The sequence below is a fragment of the Pseudorca crassidens genome, unplaced genomic scaffold (genome assembly GCF_039906515.1).
Source record: "Pseudorca crassidens isolate mPseCra1 unplaced genomic scaffold, mPseCra1.hap1 Scaffold_46, whole genome shotgun sequence".
In the NCBI taxonomy this organism is placed as follows: domain Eukaryota; kingdom Metazoa; phylum Chordata; class Mammalia; order Artiodactyla; family Delphinidae; genus Pseudorca; species Pseudorca crassidens.
The window spans coordinates 4,378,421-4,397,101 of NW_027136299.1; the positions used below are offsets into that span (position 1 = coordinate 4,378,421).

The 18,681-nt window shown below is 52.7% G+C and overlaps 1 long non-coding RNA gene across 11 annotated transcripts in view; it reads right to left on the reverse strand.

Annotated features, from left to right (window-relative positions):
• Positions 1-18,681, reverse strand: part of LOC137218209 (uncharacterized) — a 977,125-nt gene that overhangs the window by 259,809 nt on the left and 698,635 nt on the right. For 6 of the 11 annotated variants that reach the window (XR_010940521.1, XR_010940524.1, XR_010940519.1 and 3 more), the window contains exons 2-3: positions 7,757-7,842; positions 6,178-6,263 (exon numbers count right to left, since the gene is read on the reverse strand). This is a non-coding gene — a long non-coding RNA (uncharacterized lncRNA). Of the gene's footprint in view, positions 1-4,586; positions 4,684-6,177; positions 6,264-7,756; positions 7,843-18,681 lie in introns of those variants that run through there. The other 5 variants (XR_010940518.1, XR_010940517.1, XR_010940527.1 and 2 more) reach the window with 3 other exon arrangements.

An 18,681-nucleotide genomic window follows, 5' to 3' on the forward strand; every position in this document is an offset into this window, starting at 1 on the left:
ATGTAAACTTGGCTACACAGGAACTGAATTCCAAAACAGAACAGAGTCTCAAATTTAGAAAACCAACTTATGCTTGCTTAAGGGGAAAGGTGAGTTGGGGTGCTGCATAAAACCAGAGATTGAAATGAGCACAGATAAAGTTCCTTAAGCCAAATATGGAATAGACAAGAGCTACTCCTTGCTCAATGAAATGGACTCAACACCCCATATTAAACGCCTAAGAATGTACCTGACTACTAAGTATCTTAAAACCTATGGATTGCTGTCTCCAAAAGAGAATCAAGCGTGTGTACAGGGGCATAAATGCAGCAGTGATAGGATTGGAGAGGTTCGGTGAGCAAATGAAGACCCTTGGAAGTCATATTGCATGGTACCCATTCCACGGGTCTCAACTCTCCAGGTTTAAGGTATTCTTCCTTCAGCTAAAACATGCATGTGGAACCCAGAGTATGATCAACTGTGTGAATGGGAGACGTGTTCAAATATGTCTCAGTTTTCCTCCCCTGGTACTCGGGTGCAACATTCCAGACGCTTTACTAACACTCTCCCCACTTGGAGAGTCAGCGCCTTTAACCTCCTGTTTGGCCCAGTTTGCAATTTCTGCGGAAGATGAACAGGAATAGGGAGAACCAATTAGAGACTACCTGGAGGTGTCTGGACGGGCAAATTTAACTCTCATTTCCCACCAGGAAGAGGAAATAACCAAAGGCTCAGCGTGCCATGGCAGAACCAGATTAGGGCCTGAAGCCATCCTGCGGTGTTGCGGCCAGCTCACAAGAAAGCGAGTTGAAGAAAGGAGCTCAGGGGCACTGTAATTCACAAACCTGCAGAGTTATAAATGACAGCTATCGTCCAAAAATATACTGAAGTAAGGCTGCCAAGAGGACTTGAAAGCGGGGCAGAATTGCAGGAAACCGATTTCAGGAGGTAGACTGGAATTGCATTGAAAGCATAGGAAAAGAGGCAGAACGTCCACAATGATGCACTTGGCCAAAAAGGGCGTATGCGTTTTTTCCTGAATATATTCAGGAAAAAACGCATATGCACTTTTTGGCCAACCAAGCAAACTTGCAAAGGAAATCTGCACTACAATGAAGTCTCACTTCCCCCCGGTCAAAAGGGCCATCTGAAAAAAGTGTAAAATCCAGAAAGGCAAGACAGGCCATGGAGAACTGGGAGCCTTGTTATGCTGATGGGTGGGATGTAAATTGCCAACAGACACTCGGGAGAAGTGTATGGTATTTCCTGAAACATCTAGAAAGCAAAGCAACAGAGCCTAGGGCACTTCCACTTATGGTCCTATAGCTTAGGGAAATTAAAATCAAAAAGACACAGCCACCCCAAAGTTTGGGACGCCTCTGTTTACAAGAACCTCGTTTACAGTACAAGTTCAACATCGCAGAAAGTGAAAAATGGATAAAGAAGTTGTGGTATTTACTTACAAAGCAATATCACTCAGCAATGAAATCTATGTCATCAGGCCCTTAGCAGCACAATGAGTTGATTCAGGTATGATGATTCTAACTGAAATAAGTCACACAGAAAAAGAAATATCATAAGATATCACTAATACACGGAATGTAAACTTGGCTACACAGGAACTGAATTCCAAAACAGAACAGGGTCTCAAATTTAGAAAACCAACTTATGCTTGCTTAAGGGGAAAGGTGAGTTGGGGTGCTGCATAAAACCAGAGATTGAAATGAGCACAGATAAAGTTCCTTAAGCCAAATATGGAATAGACAAGAGCTACTCCTTGCTCAATGAAATGGACTCAACACCCCATATTAAACGCCTAAGAATTTACCTCACTAGTAAGTATCTTAAAACCTATGGATTGCTATGTCTCCAAAAGAGAATCAAGCATGTGTACAGGGGCATAAACGTAGCAGTGATAGGATTGGAGAGGTTCGGTGAGCAAATGAAGATCCTTTGAAGTCATATTGCATGGTACCCATTCCACGGGTCTCAACTCTCCTGGTGTAAGGTATTTTTCCTTCAGCTAAAACATGCATGTGGAACCCAGAGTATGATCAACCGTGTGAACGGGAGACGTGTACAAATAGGTCTCAGTTTTCCTCCCCTGGTACTCGTGTGCAACATTCCAGACGCTTTACTAACACTCTCCCGACTTGGAGAGTCAGTCCCTTTAACCTCCTGTTTGGCCCAGTTTGCAATTTCTGCGGAAGATGAACAGGAATAGGGAGAACCAATGAGAGACTAGCTGGAGGTGTCTCAACGGGCAAATTTAACTCTCATTTCCAACCAGGAAGAGGAAATAACCAAAGGCTCAGTGTGCCGTGCCGGAAACAGATTAGGGCCTGAAGCCATCCTGCGGTGTTGCGGCCAGCTCAAAAGAAAGCGAGTTGAAGAAAGGAGCTCAGGGGCACTGTAATTCACAAACCTGCAGAGTTATAAATGACAGCTATCGTCCAAAAATATACTGAAGTAAGGCTGCCAAGAGGACTTGAAAGCGGGGCAGAATTGCAGGAAACCGATTTCAGGAGGTAGACTGGAATTGCATTGAAAGCATAGGAAAAGAGGCAGAACCTCCACAATGATGCACTTGGCCAAAAAGGGCTTATGCGTTTTTTCCTGAATATATTCAGGAAAAAACGCATACGCCCTTTTTGGCCAACCAAGCAAGCTTGCAAAGGAAATCTGCACTACAATGAAGTCTCACTTCCCCCCGGTCAAAAGGGCCATCTGAAAAAAGTGTAAAATCCAGAAAGGCAGGACAGGCCATGGAGAACTGGGAGCCTTGTTATGCTGATGGGTGGGATGTAAATTGCCAACAGACACTCGGGAGAAGTGTATGGTATTTCCTGAAACATCTAGAAAGCAAAGCAACAGAGCCTAGGGCACTTCCACTTATGGTCCTATAGCTTAGGGAAATTAAAATCAAAAAGACACAGCCACCCCAAAGTTTGGGACGCCTCTGTTTACAAGAACCTCGTTTACAGTACAAGTTCAACATCGCAGAAAGTGAAAAATGGATAAAGAAGTTGTGGTATTTACTTACAAAGCAATATCACTCAGCAATGAAATCTATGTCATCAGGCCCTTAGCAGCACAATGAGTTGATTCAGGTATGATGATTCTAACTGAAATAAGTCACACAGAAAAAGAAATATCATAAGATATCACTAATACACGGAATGTAAACTTGGCTACACAGGAACTGAATTCCAAAACAGAACAGGGTCTCAAATTTAGAAAACCAACTTATGCTTGCTTAAGGGGAAAGGTGAGTTGGGGTGCTGCATTAAACCAGAGATTGAAATGAGCACAGATAAAGTTCCTTAAGCCAAATATGGAATAGACAAGAGCTACTCCTTGCTCAATGAAATGGACTCAACACCCCATATTAAACGCCTAAGAATGTACCTGACTAGTAAGTATCTTAAAACCTATGGATTGCTATGTCTCCAATAGAGAATCAAGCGTGTGTACAGGGGCATAAACGCAGCAGTGATAGGATTGGAGAGGTTCGGTGAGCAAATGAAGACCCTTTGAAGTCATATTGCATGGTACCCATTCCACGGGTCTCAACTCTCCTGGTGTAAGGTATTTTTCCTTCAGCTAAAACATGCATGTGGAACCCAGAGTATGATCAACCGTGTGAACGGGAGACGTGTACAAATAGGTCTCAGTTTTCCTACCCTGGTACTCGTGTGCAACATTCCAGACGCTTTACTAACACTCTCCCGACTTGGAGAGTCAGTCCCTTTAACCTCCTGTATGGCCCAGTTTGCAATTTCTGCCGAGGATGAACAGGAATAGCGAGAACCAATGAGAGACTAGCTGGAGGTGTCTGGACGGGCAAATTTAACTCTCATTTCCCACAAGGAAGAGGAAATAACCAAAGGCTCAACGTGCCGTGCCGGAACCAGATTATGGCCTGAAGCCATCCTGCGGTGTTGCAGCCAGCTCAAAAGAAAGCGAGCTGAAGAAAGGAGCTCAGGGGCACTGTAATTCACAAACCTGCAGACTTATAAATGACAGCTATCGTCCAAAAATATACTGAAGTAAGGCTGCCAAGAGGACTTGAAAGCGGGGCAGAATTGCAGGAAACCGATTTCAGGAGGTAGACTGGAATTGCATTGAAAGCATAGGAAAAGAGGCAGAACGTCCACAATGATGCACTTGGCCAAAAAGGGCTTATGCGTTTTTTCTTGAATATATTCAGGAAAAAACGCATATGCCCTTTTTGGCAAACCAAGCAAGCTTGCAAAGGAAATCTGCACTACAATGAAGTCTCACTTCCCCCCGGTCAAAGGGCCATCTGAAAAAAGTGTAAAATCCAGAAAGGCAGGACAGGCCATGGAGAACTGGGAGCCTTGTTATGCTGATGGGCGGGATGTAAATTGCCAACAGACACTCGGGAGAAGTGTATGGTGTTTCCTGAAACATCTAAAAAACAAAGCAACAGAGCCTAGGGCACTTCCACTTATGGTCCTATAGCTTAGGGAAATTAAAATCAAAAAGACACAGCCACCCCAAAGTGTGGGACGCCTCTGTTTACAAGAACCTCGTTTACAGTACAAGTTCAACATCGCAGAAAGTGAAAAATGGATAAAGAAGTTGTGGTATTTACTTACAAAGCAATATCACTCAGCAATGACATCTATGTCATCAGGCCCTTAGCAGCACAATGAGTGGATTCAGGTACGATGATTCTAACTGAAATAAGTCACACAGAAAAAGAAACATCATAAGATATCACTAATACACGGAATGTAAACTTGGCTACACAGGAACTGAATTCCAAAACAGAACAGGGTCTCAAATTTAGAAAACCAACTTATGCTTGCTTAAGGGGAAAGGTGAGTTGGGGTGCTGCATAAAACCAGAGATTGAAATGAGCACAGATAAAGTTCCTTAAGCCAAATATGGAATAGACAAGAGCTACTCCATGCTCAACGAAATGGACTCAACACCCCATATTAAACGCCTAAGAATGTACCTGACTAGTAAGTATCTTAAAACCTATGGATTGCTATGTCTCCGAAAGAGAATCAAGCGTGTGTACAGGGGCATAAACGCAGCAGTGATAGGATTGGAGAGGTTCAGTGAGCAAATGAAGACCCTTTGAAGTCATATTGCATGGTACCCATTCCACGGGTCTCAACTCTCCAGGTTTAAGGGATTCTTCCTTCAGCTAAAACATGCATGTGGAACCCAGAGTATGATCAACCGTGTGATCGGGAAACGTCTTCAAATATGTCTCCATTCTCGTCCCCTGGTACTCGGGTGCAAGATTCCAGACGCTTTACTAACACTCTCCCGACTTGGAGAGTCAGTGCCTTTAACCTCCTGTTTGGCCCAGTTTGCAATTTCTGCGGAAGATGAACAGGAATAGGGAGAACCAATGAGAGACAGCTGGAGGTGTCTGGACGGGCAAATTTAACTCTCATTTCCCACTAGGAAGAGGAATTAACCAAAGGCTCAGCGTGCCGTGCCGGAACCAGATTAGGGCCTGAAGCAATCCTGCGGTGTTGCGGCCAGCTCACAAGAAAGCGAGTTGAAGAAAGGAGCTCAGGGGCACAGTAATTCACAAACCTGCAGAGTTATAAATGACAGCTATCGTCCAAAAATATACTGAAGTAAGGCTGCCAAGAGGACTTGAAAGCGGGGCAGAATTGCAGGAAACCGATTTCAGGAGGTAGACTGGAATTGCATTTAAACCATAGGAAAAGAGGCAGAACGTCCACAATGATGCACTTGGCCAAAAAGGGCGTATGCGTTTTTTCCTGAATATATTCAGGAAAAAACGCATACGCCCTTTTTGGCCAACCAAGCAAGCTTGCAAAGGAAATCTGCACTACAATGAAGTCTCACTTCCCCCCCGGTCAAAAGGGCCATCTGAAAAAAGTGTAAAATCCAGAAAGGCAGGACAGGCCATGGAGAACTGGGAGCCTTGTTATGCTGATGGGCGGGATGTAAATTGCCAACAGCCATTCTGGAGAAGTGTATGGTGTTTCCTGAAACATCTAAAAAACAAAGCAACAGAGCCTAGGGCACTTCCACTTATGGTCCTATAGCTTAGGGAAATTAAAATCAAAAAGACACAGCCACCCCAAAGTTTGGGACGGCTCTGTTTACAAGAACCTCGTTTACGGTACAAGTTCAATATCGCAGAAAGTGAAAAATGGATAAAGAAGTTGTGGTACTTACGTACAATGCAATATCACTCAGCAATGACATCTATGTCATCAGGCCCATAGCAGCATAATGTGTGCATTCAGGTATGATGATTCTAACTGAAATAAGTCACACAGAAAAAGAAACATCATAAGATATCACTAATACACGGAATATAAACTTGGCTACACAGAAACTGGATTACAAAACAGAACAGGGTCTCAAATTTAGAAAACCAACCTATGCTTGCTTAAGGGGAAAGGAGAGTTGGGGTGCTGCATGAAACCAGAGATTGAAATGAGCACAGATAAAGTTCCTTAAGCCAAATATAGAATAGACAAGAGCTACTCCTTGCTCAACGAAATGGACTCAACACCCCATATTAAACGCCTAAGAATGTACCTGACTAGTAAGTATCTTAAAACCTATGGATTGCTATGTCTCCGAAAGGGAATCAAGCGTGTGTACAGGGGCATAAACGCAGCAGTGATAGGATTGGAGAGGTTCAGTGAGCAAATGAAGACCCTTTGAAGTCATATTGCATGGTACCCATTCCACGGGTCTCAACTCTCCAGGTTTAAGGGATTCTTCCTTCAGCTAAAACATGCATGTGGATCCCAGAGTATGATCAACCGTGTGATCGTGAGACGTGGTCAAATATGTCTCCGTTCTCGTCCCCTGGTACTCGAGTGCAACATTCCAGATGCTTTACTAACACCCTCCCGACTTGGAGAGTCAGTGCCTTTAACCTCCTGTTTGGCCCAGTTTGCAATTTCTGCGGAAGATGAACATGAATAGGGAGAACCAATGAGAGACTAGCTGGAGGTGTCTGGACGGGCAAATTTAACTCTCATTTCCCACCAGGAAGAGGAATTAACCAAAGGCTCAGCGTGCCGTGCCGGAACCAGATTAGGGCCTGAAGCAATCCTGCGGTGTTGCGGCCAGCTCACAAGAAAGCGAGTTGAAGAAAGGAGCTCAGGGGCACTGTAATTCACAAACCTGCAGAGTTATAAATGACAGCTATCGTCCAAAAATATACTGAAGTAAGGCTGCCAAGAGGACTTGAAAGCGGGGCAGAATTGCAGGAAACCGATTTCAGGAGGTAGACTGGAATTGCATTGAAAGCATAGGAAAAGAGGCAGAACGTCCACAATGATGCACTTGGCCAAAAAGGGCGTATGCGTTTTGTCCTGAATATATTCAGGAAAAAACGCATACGCCCTTTTTGGCCAACCAAGCAAGCTTGCAAAGGAAATCTGCACTACAATGAAGTCTCACTTCCCCCCGTTCAAAGGGCCATCTGAAAATAGTGTAAAATCCAGAAAGGCAGGACAGGCCATGGAGAACTGGGAGCCTTGTTATGCTGATGGGCGGGATGTAAATAGGCAACAGCCACTCGGGAGAAGTGTATGGTGTTTCCTGAAACATCTAAAAAACAAAGCAACAGAGCCTAGGGCACTTCCACTTATGGTCCTATAGCTTAGGGAAATGAAAATCCAAAAGACACAGCCACCCCAAAGTTTGGGACGCCTCTGTTTACAAGAACCTCGATTACGGGACAAGTTCAATATCGCAGAAAGTGAAAAATGGATGAAGAAGTTGTGGTACTTACGTACAATGCAATATCACTCAGCAATGACATCTATGTCATCAGGCCCATAGCAGCATAATGAGTGCATTCAGGTATGATGATTCTAACTGAAATAAGTCACACAGAAAAAGAAACATCATAAGATATCACTAATACACGGAATGTAAACTTGGCTACACAGGAACTGGATTACAAAACAGAACAGGGTCTCAAATTTAGAAAACCAACCTATGCTTGCTTAAGGGAAAGGTGAGTTGGGGTGCTGCATGAAACCAGAGATTGAAATGAGCACAGATAAAGTTCCTTAAGCCAAATATGGAATAGACAAGAGTTACTCCTTGCTAAACGAAATGAACTCAACACCCCATATTAAACGCCTAAGAATGTACCTGACTAGTAAGTATCTTAAAACCTATGGATTGCTATGTCTCCGAAAGGGAATCAAGCGTGTGTACAGGGGCATAAACGCAGCAGTGCTAGGATTGGAGAGGTTCGGTGAGCAAATGAAGACCCTTTGAAGTCATATTGCATGGTACCCATTCCACGGGTCTCAACTCTCCAGGTTTAAGGGATTATTCCTTCAGCTAAAACATGCATGTGGAATCCAGAGTATGATCAACCGTGTCATTGGGAGACGTCTTCAAATATGTCTCCGTTCTCGTCCCCTGGTGCTAGCCCGAACCCTAACCCTAACCTATCCCCGACGCCTTACCCTCACCCGTTCCCTAATCCCAACCTGTACGCTGACACTAACCTGTGCCCTCACACGTATGCTCCCCCTAAAGCGTTGTTGTACCCTTACCTGGACCCTAAACCGTCCCCGTCCACTAACCCTAACCCTAGCCCGAACCCGAACCCTAACCCTTCCCCGAAGCCTGACCCTCACCCGTCCCCTAATCCTAACCCGTACGCTGACACTAACCCGCGCCCTCACACGTACACTCCCCCTAAAGCGCTGTCGTACCCTCACCTGGACCCAAAACCGTCCCCGTCCCCTAACCCTAACCCTAGCCCGAACCCGAACCCTAAACCTTCCCCGAAGGCTGACCCTCACCCGTCCCCTAATCCTAAACCGTACGCTGACATTAACCCGTGCCCTCACACGTACGCTCCCCCTAAAGCGTTGTCGTACCCTCACCTGGACCCTAAACCATCCCCGTCCCCTAACCCTAACCCTAGCCCGAACCCTAACCCTAACCCTTCCCCGAAACCTGACCCTCACCCGTCCCCTAATCCTAACCCGTACGCTGACACTAACCCGTGCCCTCACACGTACGCTCCCCCTAAAGCATTGTCGTACCCTCAGCTGGACCCTAAACCGTCCCCGTCCCCTAACCCTAACCCTAGCACGAACCCTAACCCTAACCCTTCCCCGAAGCCTGACCCTCACACGTCCCCTAATCCTAACCCGTACGCTGACGCTAACGCGCGCCCTCACATATACGCTCCCCATAAAGCGTTGTCGTACACTCACCTGGACCCTAAACCGTCCCCGTCCCCTAACCCTAACCCTAGCACGAACCCTAACCCTAACACTTCCCCGAAGCCTGACCCTCACCCGTCCCCTAATCCTAACCCATACGCTGACACTAACCCGCGCCCTCACATGTACACTCCACGTAAAGCGTTGTCGTACCCTCACCTGGACCCTAAACCGTCCCCGTCCCCTAACCCTAACCATAGCCCGAACCCGAAACCTAACCCTTCCCCGAAGGCTGACACTCACCCGTCCCCTAATCCTAACCCGTACGCTGACACTAACCCGCGCCCTCACACGTACGCTCCCCCTAAAGCGTTGACGTACCCTCACCTGGACCCTAAACCGTCCCCGTCCCCTAACCCTAACCCTAGCCCGAACCCGAACCCTAACCCTTCCCCGAAGCCTGACCCTCACCCGTCCCCTAATCCTAACCCGTACGCTGACGCTAACCCGTGCCCTCACACGTACGCTCACCCTAAAGCGTTGTCGTACACTCACCTGGACCCTAAACCGTCCCCGTCCCCTAACCCTAACCCTAGCCCGAACCCTAACCCTAAAACTTCTCCGAAGCATGACCCTCACCCGTCCCCTAATCCTAACCCATACGCTGACACTAACCCGCGCCCTCACACGTACGCTCCACCTAAAGCGTTGTCGTACCCTCACCTGGACCCTAAACCGTCCCCGTCCCCTAACCCTAACCCTAGCCTGAACCCTAACCCTAACCCTTCCCCGAAGCCTGACCCTCACCCGTCCCCTAATCCTAACCCGTACGCTAAAACTAACCCGCGCCCTAACACGTACGCTCCCCCTACAGCGTTTTCGTGCCCTCACCTGGACCCTAAACCGTCCCCGTACCCTAAACCTAACCCTAGCCCAAACCCTAACCCTAACCCTTCCCCGAAGCCTGACCCTCATACGTCCCCTAATCCTAACCCGTACGCTGACACTAACCTGCGCCCTCACACGTACGCTCCCACTACAGCGTTGTCGTGCCCTCACCTGGACCCTAAACCGTCCCCGTCCCCTAACCCTAACCCTAGCCCGAACCCTAACCCTAACCCTTCCCCGAAGCCTGACCCTCACCCGTCCCCTAATCCTAACCCGTACGCTGACACTAACCCACGCCCTCACACGTACGCTACCCCTAAAACGTTGTCGTACCCTCACCTGGACCCTAAACCGTCCCTGTCCCCTAACCCTAACCCTAGCCCGAACCCGAACCCTAACCCTTCCCCGAAGCCTGACCCTCACCCGTCCCCTAATCCTAACCCGTACGCTGACACTAACCCGCGCCCTCACACGTACGCTCCCCCTAAAGAGTTGTCGTACCCTCACCTGGACCCTAAACCGTCCCCGTACCCTAACCCTAACCCTAGCCCGAACCCGAACCCTAACCCTTCACCGAAGCCTGACCCTCACCCGTCCCCTAATCCTAACCCGTACGCTGACACTAACCCGCGCCCTCACACGTACGCTCCCCCTAAAGCGTTGTCGTACCCTCACCTGTACCCTAAACCGTCCCCGTCCCCTAACCCTAACCCTAGCCCGAACTCGAACCCTAACCCTTCCCCGAAGCCTGACCCTCACCCGTCCCCTAATCCTAACCCGTACGCTGACACTAAGCCGCGCCCTCACACGTACGCTCCCCCTAAAGCGTTGTCGTACCCTCACCTGAACCCTAAACCGTCCCCGTCCCCTAACCCTAACCCTAGCCCGAACCCGAACCCTAACCCTTCCCCGAAGCCTGACCCTCACCCGTCCCCTAATCCTAACCCGTACGCTGACACTAACCCGCGCCCTCACACGTACGCTCCCCCTAAAGCGTTGTCGTACCCTCACCTGGACCCTAAACCGTCCCCGTTCCCTAACCCAAACCCTAGCCCGAACCCGAACCCTAACCCTTCCCCGAAGGCTGGCCCTCACCCGTCCCCTAATCCTAACCCGTACGCTGACACTAACCCGTGCCCTCACACGTACGCTCCGCCTAAAGCATTGTCGTACCCTCACCTGGACCCTAAACCGTCCCCGTCCCCTAACCCTAACCCTAGCCTGAACCCTAACCCTAACCCTTCCCCGAAGCCTGACCCTCACCCGTCCCCTAATCCTAACCCGTACGCTAAACCTAACCCGCACCCTAACACGTACGCTCCCCCTACAGCGTTGTCGTGCCTTCACCTGGACCCTAAACCGTCCCCGTCCCCTAACCCTCACCCTAGCCCGAACCCTAACCCTAACACTTCCCGGAAGCCTGATCCTCACCCGTCCCCTAATCCTAAACCGTACGCTGACACTAACCCGCGCCCTCACACATACGCTCCCCCTAAAGCGTTGTCGTACCCTCACCTGGACCTTAACACGTCCCCGTAACCTAACACTAACCCTAGCCCGAACCCTAAACCTAACACTTCCCCGAAGCCTGACCCTCACCCGTCCCCTAATCCTAAGCCGTACGCTGACACTAACCCGCGGCCTCACACGTACGCTCCACCTAAAGCGTTGTCGTACCCTCACCTGGACCCTAAACCGTCACCGTCCCCTAACCCTCACCCTAGCCCGAACCCTAACCCTAACACTTCCCCGAAGCCTGACCCTCACCCGTCCCCAAATCCTAACCCGCACGCTGACACTAACCCGCGCCCTCACACGTACGCTCCCCCTAAAGCGTTGTTGTACCATTACCTGGACCCTAAACCGTCCCAGTCCCCTAACCCTAACCCTAGCCCGAACCCTAACCCTAACCCTTCCCCGAAACCTGACCCTCACCCGTCCCCTAATCCTAACCCGTACGCTGACACTAACCCGCGCCCTCACACGTACGCTCCCCCTAAAGCGTTGTCGTACCCTCACCTGGACCCTAACCCGTCCCCGTACCCTAAACCTAACCCTAGCCCGAACCCTAACCCTAACCCTTCCCCGAAGCCTGACCCTCATACGTCCCCTAATCCTAACCCGTACGCTGACACTAACCTGCGCCCTCACACGTACGCTCCCAATACAGCGTTGTCGTGCCCTCACCTGGACCCTAAACCGTCCCCGTCCCCTAACCCTAACCCTAGCCCGAACCCTAACCCTAACCCTTCCCCGAAGCCTGACCCTCACCCGTCCCCTAATCCTAACCCGTACGCTGACACTAACCCGTGCCCTCACACGTACGCTCCCCCTAAAGCATTGTTGTACCCTCACCTGGACCCTAAACCGTCCCCGTCCCCTAACCCTAACCCTAGCCCCAACCCGAACCCTAACCCTTCCCCGAAGCCTGACGCTCACCCGTCTCCTAATCCTAACCCGTACGCTGACACTAACCCGCGCCCTCACACGTACGCTCCCCCAAAAGCGTTGTCCTACCCTCACCTGGACCCTAAACCGTCCCCGTCCCCTAACCCTAACCCTAGCCCGAACCCTAACCCTAACCCTTCCCCGAAGCCTGACCCTCACCCGTCCCCTAATCCTAACCCGTACGCTGACACTAACCCGCGCCCTCACACGTACGCTCCCCCTAAAGCGTTGTCGTACCCTCACCTGGACCCTAAACCGTCCCCGTCCCCTAACCCTAACCCTAGCCCGAACCCGAACCCTAACCCTTCCCCGAAGCCTGACCCTCACCCGTCCCCTAATCCTAACCCGTACGCTGACACTAACCCGCGCCCTCACACGTACGCTCCCCCTAAAGCGTTGTCGTACCCTCACCTGGAACCTAAACCGTCCCCGTCCCCTAACCCTAACCCTAGCCCGAACCCGAACCCTAACCCTTCCCCGAAGCCTGACCCTCACCCGTCCCCTAATCCTAACCCGTACGCTGACACTAACCCGCGCCCTCACACGTACGCTCCCCCTAAAGCGTTGTCGTACCCTCACCTGTACCCTAAACCGTCCCCGTCCCCTAACCCTAACCCTAGCCCGAACCCGAACCCTAACCCTTCCCCGAAGCCTGACCCTCACCCGTCCCCTAATCCTAACCCGTACGCTGACACTAAGCCGCGCCCTCACACGTACGCTCCCCCTAAAGCGTTGTCGTACCCTCACCTGGACCCTAAACCATACCCGTCCCCTAACCCTAACCCTAGCCCGAACCCGAACCCTAACCCTTCCCCGAAGCCTGACCCTCACACGTCCCCTAATCCTAACCCGTACGCTGACACTAACCCGCGCCCTCACACGTACGCTCCCCCTAAAGCGTTGTCGTACCCTCACCGGGACCCTAAACCGTCCCCGTCCCCTAACCCAAACCCTAGCCCGAACCCGAACCCTAACCCTTCCCCGAAGGCTGACCCTCACCCGTCCCCTAATCCTAACCCGTACGCTGACACTAACCCGCGCCCTCACACGTACGCTCCCCCTAAAGCGTTGTCGTACCCTCACCTGGACCCTAAACCGTCCCCGTCCCCTAACCCTAACCCTAGCCCGAACCCGAACCCTAACCCTTCCCCGAAGCCTGACCCTCACCCGCCCCCTAATCCTAAACCGTACACTGACACTAACTAGCGCCCTCACACGTACGCTCCCCATAAAGCGTTTTCGTACCCTCACCTGGACCCTAACCCGTCCCCGTCCCCTAACCCTAACCCTAGCCCGAACCCGAACCCTAAACCTTCCCCGAAGCCTGACCCTCACCTGTCCCCTAATCCTAACCCGTACGCTGACACTAACCCGTGCCCTCACACGTACGCTCCGCCTAAAGCATTGTCGTACCCTCACCTGGACCCTAAACCGTCCTCGTCCCCTAACCCTAACCCTAGCACGAACCCTAAACCTAACCCTTCCCCGAAGCCTGACCCTCACACGTCCCCTAATCCTAAGCCGTACGCTGACGCTAACCCGTGCCCTCACACGTACGCTCCCCCTAAAGCGTTGTCGTACACTCACCTGGACCCTAAACCGTCCCCGTCCCCTAACCCTAACCCTAGCCTGAACCCTAACCCTAAACCTTCCCCGAAGCCTGACCCTCACCCGTCCCCTAATCCTAACCCGTACGCTAAAACTAACCCGCGCCCTAACACGTACGCTCTCCCTACAGCGTTGTCGTGCCCTCACCTGGACCCTAAACCGTCCCCGTCCCCTAACCCTAACCCTAGCCCGAACCCTAACCCTAACACTTCCCGGAAGCCTGACCCTCACCCGTCCCCTAATCCTAAACCGTACGCTGACACTAACCCGCGCCCTAACACGTACGGTCCCCCTAAAGCGTTGTCGTACCCTCACATGGACCTTAACCCGTCCCCGTAACCTAACCCTAACCCTAGCCCGAACCCTAAACCTAACAGTTCCCCGAAGCCTGACCCTCACCCGTCCCCTAATCCTAACCCGTACGCTGACACTAACCCGCGCCCTCACACGTACGCTCCACCTAAAGCGTTGTCGTACCCTCACCTGGACGGTAAACTGTCCACGTCCCCTAACCCTGACCCTAGCCCGAACCCTAACCCTAAACCTTCCCTGAAGCCTGACCCTCACACGTCCCCTAATCCTAACCCGTACGCTGACGCTAACCCGCGCCCTCACACGTACGCTCCCCCTAAAGCGTTGTCGTACACTCACCTGGACCCTAATCCGTCCCCGTCCCCTAACCCTAACCCTAGCCCGAACCCTAACCCTAAACCTTCCCTGAAGCCTGACCATCACCCGTCCCCTAATCCTAACCCGTACGCTGACACTAAGCCACGCCGTCACACGTACGCTCCCCCTAAAGTGTTGTCATAACCTCACCTGGACCCTAAACTGTCCCCGTCCCCTAACCCTAACCCTAGCCCGAACCCTAACCCTAACCCTTCCCCGAAGCCTGACCCTCACCCGTCCCCTAATCCTAACCCGTACGCTGACACTAACCCTCGCCCTCACACGTACGCTCCCCCTAAAGTGTTGTCGTACCCTCACCTGGACCCTAAACCGTCCCCGTCCCCTAACCCTAACCCTAGCCCGAACCCGAACCCTAACACATCCCCGAAGCCTGACCCTCACCCGTCCCCTAATCCTAACCCGTACGCTGACACTAAGCCGCGCCCTCACACGTACGCTCCCCCTAAAGCGTTGTCGTACCCTCACCTGGACCCTAAACCGTCCCCGTCCCCTAACCCTAACCCTAGCCCGAACCCGAACCCTAACCCTTCCCCGAAGCCTGACCCTCACCCGTCCCCTAATCCTAACCCGTACGCTGACACTAACCTGCGCCCTCACACGTACGCTCCCCCTAAAGCGTTGTCGTACCCTCACCTGGACCCTAAACCGTCTCCGTCCCCTAACCCAAACCCTAGCCCGAACCCGAACCCTAACCCTTCCCCGAAGGCTGACCCTCACCCGTCCCCTAATCCTAACCCGTACGCTGACACTAACCCGCGCCCTCACACGTACGCTCCCCCTAAAGCGTTGTCGTACCCTCACCTGGACCCTAAACCGTCCCCGTCCCCTAACCCTAACCCTAGCCCGAACCCGAACCCTAACCCTTCCCCGAAGCCTGACCCTCACCCGCCCCCTAATCCTAAACCGTACACTGACACTAACTAGCGCCCTCACACGTACGCTCCCCATAAAGCGTTGTCGTACCCTCACCTGGACCCTAACCCGTCCCCGTCCCCTAACCCTAACCCTAGCCCGAACCCGAACCCTAAACCTTCCCCGAAGCCTGACCCTCACCTGTCCCCTAATCCTAACCCGTACGCTGACACTAACCCGTGCCCTCACACGTACGCTCCGCCTAAAGCATTGTCGTACCCTCACCTGGACCCTAAACCGTCCTCGTCCCCTAACCCTAACCCTAGCACGAACCCTAAACCTAACCCTTCCCCGAAGCCTGACCCTCACACGTCCCCTAATCCTAAGCCGTACGCTGACGCTAACCCGTGCCCTCACACGTACGCTCCCCCTAAAGCGTTGTCGTACACTCACCTGGACCCTAAACCGTCCCAGTCCCCTAACCCTAACCCTAGCCCGAACCCTAACCCTAACCCTTCCCCGAAACCTGACCCTCACCCGTCACCTAATCCTAACCCGTACGCTGACACTAACCCGCGCCCTCACACGTACGCTCCCCTTAAAGCGTTGTTGTACCCTCACCTGGACCCTAACCCGTCCCCGTACCCTAACCCTAACCCTAGCCCGAACCCTAACCCTAACCCTTCCCCGAAGCCTGACCCTCACACGTCCCCTAATCCTAACCCGTACGCTGACACTAACCCGCGCCCTCACACGTACGCTGCCCCTAAAGCGTTGTCGTACCCTCACCTGGACCCTAAACCGTCCCCGTCCCCTAACCCTAGCCCGAACCCGAACCCTAACCCTTCCCCGAAGCCTGACCCTCACCCGTCCCCTAATCCTAACCCGTACGCTGACACTAACCCGCGCCCTCACACGTACGCTCCCCCTAAAGCATTGTCGTACCCTCACCTGGACCCTAAACCGTCCCCTTCCCCTAACCCTAAGCCTAGCCCCAACCCGAACCCTAACCCTTCCCCGAAGACTGAACCTCACCCGTCTCCTAATCCTAACCCGTACGCTGACACTAACCCGCGCCCTCACACGTACACTCCCCGTAAAGCGTTGTCCTACCCTCACCTGGACCCTAAACCGTCCCCGTCCCCTAACCCTAACCCTAGCCCGAACCCTAACCCTAACCCTTCCCCGAAGCCTGACCCTCACCCGTCCCCTAATCCTAACCCGTACGCTGACACTAAGCCGCGCCCTCACACGTACGCTCCCCCTAAAGCGTTGTCGTACCCTCACCTGGACCCTAAACCGTCCCCATCCCCTAACCCTAACCCTAGCCCGAACCCGAACCCTAACCCTTCCCCGAAGCCTGACCCTCACCCGTCCCCTAATCCTAACCCGTACGCTGACACTAACCCGCGCCCTCACACGTACGCTCCCCCTAAAGCATTGTCGTACCCTCACCTGGACCCTAAACCGTCCCCGTCCCCTAACTCTAACCCTAGCCCCAACCCGAACCCTAACCCTTCCCCGAAGCCTGACCCTCACCCGTCCCCTAATCCTAACCCGTACGCTGACACTAACCCGCGCCCTCACACGTACGCTCCACCTAAAGCGTTGTCGTACCCTCACCTGGACCCTAAACCGTCCCCGTCCCCTAACCCTAACCCTAGCCTGAACCCTAACCCTAACCCTTCCCCGAAGCCTGACCCTCACCCGTCCCCTAATCCTAACCCGTACGCTAAAACTAACCCGCGCCCTAACACGTACGCTCCCCCTACAGCGTTGTCGTGCCTTCACCTGGACCCTAAACCGTCCCCGTCCCCTAACCCTAACCCTAGCCCGAACCCTAACCCTAACACTTCCCGGAAGCCTGACCCTCACCCGTCCCCTAATCCTAAACCGTACGCTGACACTAACCCGCGCCCTCACACATACGCTCCCCCTAAAGCGTTGTCGTACCCTCACCTGGACCTTAACACGTCCCCGTAACCTAACCCTAACCCTAGCCCGAACCCTAAACCTAAAACTTCCCCGAAGCCTAACCCTCACCCGTCCCCTAATCCTAAGCAGTACGCTGACACTAACCCACGCCCTCACACGTACGCACCCCCTAAAGCGTTGTCGTACCCTCACCTGGACCCTAAACCGTCCCCGTCCCCTAACCCTAACCCTAGCCCGAACCCGAACCCTAACCCTTCCCCGAAGCCTGACCCTCACCCGTCCCCTAATCCTAACCCGTACGCTGACACTAACCCGCGCCCTCACACGTACGCTCCCCCTAAAGCGTTGTCGTACCCTCACCTGGACCCTAAACCGTCCCCTAACCCTAACCCTAACCCTAGCCCGAACCCGAACCCTAACCCTTCCCCGAAGGCTGACCCTCACCCGTCCCCTAATCCTAACCCGTACGCTGACACTAACCCGTGCCCTCACACGTATGCTCCCCCTAAAGCGTTGTCGTACCCTCACCTGGACCCTAAAGCGTCCCCGTCCCCTAACCCTAACCCTAGCCCGAACCCTTACCCTAACCGTTCTCCGAAGCCTGACCATCAACCGTCCCCTAATCCTAACCCGTACGCTGATACTAACCCGCGCCCTCACACGTACGCTCCCCCTAAAGCGTTGTCGTACCCTCAGCTGGACCCTAAACCGTCCCCGCCCCAACCATAACCCTAGCCCGAACCCGAACCCTAACCCTTCCCCGAAGGCTGACCCTCACCCGTCCCCTAATCCTAACCCGTACGCGGACACTAACCCGTGCCCTCACACGTACGCTCCCACTAAAGCGTTGTCGTACCCTCACCTGGACCCTAAACCGTCCCCGTCCCCTAACCCTAACCCTAGCCCGAACCCGAACCCTAACCCTTCCCCGAAGCCTGACCCTCACCCGCCCCCTAATCCTAAACCGTACGCTGACACTAACCAGCGCCCTCACACGTACGCTCCCCATAAAGCGTTGTCGTACCCTCACCTGGACCCTAACCCGTCCCCGTCCCCGTCCCCTAACCCTAGCCCGAACCCGAACCCTAAAGCTTCCCCGAAG